Below are 3,910 nucleotides of genomic sequence, written 5' to 3'. Positions count from 1 at the left end.
CTAATAATCATTTTGACTTTTTAAATCATAATTCCAGAACTTTCTATGCCATAATTATCTTATTATCTGTTGTTATCAGGTCTAGTTTGGGGCTCCCGTCCTCTCATCCCTTACATCAGAGAGGAGAACAGGTACATCAACCACCTATCCATCATTTGTCATTTATCACGCAACTACTACGGCAACTAAATATCTCATAATATCTAATCAGTTACGACTGTTTTTTTATCGTCGCGGTTTAATGTCACAGTTTCGATTTTATACATTTTATTTAAATATTTTTTGATTAAATATTTTTCACTTTACGTGCCAAAATGCATGCTTGCATCTCATCGTGAGTGCGGCACAGTTCTGACTTTTTCCTATAACTATGCTTGCAATGGCTGTTTTCATGATTTCCACTTGCATCTCATAATTATGATATAGTGTCTATCTCATAATTAATTTTTTCAATCTCACTTTGACTCAATATGTCATTTGCAGGGTTTTTCACGTCATAATAATGCCTTTTTGGTCTTTTTATTTATTTATTTTTTTACATTTTTACTTTTTTTATCTAGCATCTTCATTTCATCTCATAACGTCATGCGAGGCCTGAATGCGACATTTTGATCTCAATTAAAGCATCTGCTAAAAATGGCAATCCACGCCTTCCTAATAATCAAAGCCAGTTTTCTCTTTGTATTGTCAGGAAAGGGCTTTCATCAGACACATTTTGGCAATCGCAGCCTCTAACTTCATTTGTTTATCACACATGGTGCAACACAAACCTTCTCTGACCCATGAGTCACTGACCATACGTGCGCGCTCCACGCTTACAGGAGAATAGTATATTACACCTAAACTAAAGCATTTCGCTGGTGTTTTAATATTTTAGGACGCTATTTAATAAGATGCTTTACCTGCATTAACGGGTCGGTTGTGAGACGTCTCGGTCCATTTATTGCAGTCGCCGGCTCCATTATCACTTCGCTGACCGGTGCCGTCTGCAGGAGACAGACAGAAGCAGCAGCGCCGCTAGAGCACACACACCTGACCACAGGTGCACCACTGAGTTCATCTCTGTGCTATTCAAGAGAGACGATACGTCTAGAAAAATAAGTCTGAAAGGTCTAAAGCAGCGTATTTTCTCGTATCGCTGTATGATTGAAAGGCGATTACGCGGATCTGAGTGTAGCTAATGGCGTTTTTCGTGAGACGTGGCGCTTATTTTCCTCAGGGGGCGCTCAGTGGCTCAAAGACAATTACCTATTCGTTCGCTTGCACATATGTGTGTGTTAAATGTTTCTGGAGATGCTGTAATGGTTTAAACCTATTAATTTTAAACGAGCATTATTTGATGTAGTCGTGCAACTTGTTCGCAGTTATTCCTTTAAATATAATTAAAGCAAATCGTTATCTAGTAATCACAATCGATTGTGATCAGTCAGGTTTCAGATGAGCGCTGGAAATAGTTACGTGTACCACGTGACACCGTCATTTCTATTTGCGTTTCTGCTGGCGTCCTGACAATAACAAACACCTTAATAATTTCGCGAAATAATTCTAAAGCCAATACAGTGTGTAGTGAAAATGTTTTATTTATCACATCAGAGTTAACAAATCACAGAGGACGCCTAGTCTATTAAGCCACGCCCACGACTGTCTAACCGCTCACTTTTTGTATTGGCCCCGCCTCAGACTGAACAAATTATAAAGGAAACATCCTTGCTACATGAGATGATATAATACACAAACACATTTAGCATATACTTATAATTATTTGCATTATTTAATTATAAATCATTACTGTTCACTCTGTAATATTTTTGTAAAGTTGTTTTTAGTCACCCCCGCCTCTCATGAACACATGGTACATTCAAGGATGGCTCACAGTCATGTGCTCTAAACAACATAAATACTGCGGCTGTATCATTTCAGTGAATTTGTCCGTCTAAATTATTCTTTTTACCACATCTCGACACCGATCACAGCAATGGCGACGAAGGTTGGAGGTATATCACAGGCAGAAGAAAGCCACACCCGAGGTGCAGAAGATCTGCGATGAGGTGAGACTGAGCTTCTGCTTTTGTTTTGAAAGTGTACGTCAGCTGACATGGGAATACACGTGATGTGTACATTTATTACTATTTTATTATTATTAATGCAGTCGCTAGAATAATCAAACGATTAATAAAAGTGATGAACGATGCGTGATTTAGAGTCGTAATGTCTGTCAGATGTACAGCAATTGCATTCGCCAGAAAACAGGCAATAAATGGTACACATGCAAGCTTAAAAGTAAAGTTAAAAGTAAAAGCCACAAATAAAAAATAAACAAACGCTTTTACATAACTTCACGTGATGTTGAGGTAAGTCTCTGGGTGTGTCAAATCACATACTTTTCATAAAACAGGCTTTTACTCCAGGTCAAGGTGGAAAAACTAGAAATTGCGTTTTATGAAAGGCACATTTTAAGTTCCATTGCATTAAATATGAAATCTGTGTCTTTTCTTCAGGTCAAACCTCAGGCAGAAGAAGGCGGGAGGAAGTTTGCCACTTCGTTGCCGCATCTTTCAGCACTCAGGTTGTGGCGGGACCAACTATTTTATCAAGGTAAGCCGAAAACCTGGATGTGGCGACAGATCAGTCATATAAGCGTCTCAAATGCTTGCTCTGTGAATGGGTGCCGTCAGAATAAGAGTCCAAACAGCTGGTTAAAAACATCCACAGCGCTCCAGTCCATCAGCAAGCATCTTGAGGCGATGAAAGCTGTGTGTTTGTGAAAAACAAATCCACCATTAAGGCATTTTAACATCAAACCATTGCTTCTAGCCATAATCCATCCCTTACGAAAGCCTGTGCATTTGTTTCTCATAAACATCTGGCTTCTGCCTTCATGAGTTGGATGGACTGGAGTGGTTTTTAATCTGTTTGGACTGCAATGTTGCGACTTGCATGTTGCCATAAGTATCTACTTCCTAATACTTCTCATGCTCTTCATCTCCCTCTTCAGGTGAACGTCGGAGAGGTGACTTCATCCATCTGAAGGTTCATAAGTCTCTTCCTCACAGTGGAGAAAAACTCCAGCTGCACAGCATCAGGCGTCGAAAACTCAGCAGGATCTCATCGAAGATACTTTTAATACAAGCACATACTGTATACAGAGCGGCCTGATATGTGTGATGTATATTCAGATCACTCTGTTGCCTGCTATCGTCAGGAGAGTTTATAAAGACCAACACAGCTTTGTTTACTTTTACAAACATTTTACTGAAATAGCTGCACATTGATATGAATCTACACTCCAAATCTGTTTTATAGAAAATAATGGAATTTCTGAAATAAAGGAAATCAAGTTCATACTTTTAAATGACAAGTCTTTGTTTTTTTACACCCTCTACGTTGTTTGTGGTCAAATGTTTTATACAGATGTTTTGTGTCTTTTTGTTGTTCCTCAAAAAGGGATGACTAAAAAAGATTGACACAGTCATAAAACTTCAGTTTGGTAAGATGAGAAAAAAATAAATACATAACACCTTCAGACAAAGCAGGACATTTTTATAATTTTTTATTATTACAGCTGAAAAAAAATAATGATTTTTCACCAATCACCAATTTTCTTCAGCTCACACGTATTTTAGTATTGGTGAGATATTACTACTGTTTTAATATTTTTTATTTATTTTATTATTATATATATATATATATATATATATATATATATATATACAATTTATTATTATTTGATGACATTTATTTATAATTATATATATATATATATATATATATATATATATATATATATATATATATATATATATATAGTAGTCAACATTTGAAGTGGATCAAACATATATGCTTCAAATGTTGACTGCTATATATATTTACTGCGTTATTTTTGGGCTTTTTTTTTGTTTTAGATTTGGTT

This window comes from Puntigrus tetrazona, chromosome 5, assembly GCF_018831695.1.
Source record: "Puntigrus tetrazona isolate hp1 chromosome 5, ASM1883169v1, whole genome shotgun sequence".
Taxonomy (NCBI): Eukaryota; Metazoa; Chordata; class Actinopteri; order Cypriniformes; family Cyprinidae; genus Puntigrus; species Puntigrus tetrazona.
This window is presented reverse-complemented; position numbering follows the sequence as displayed.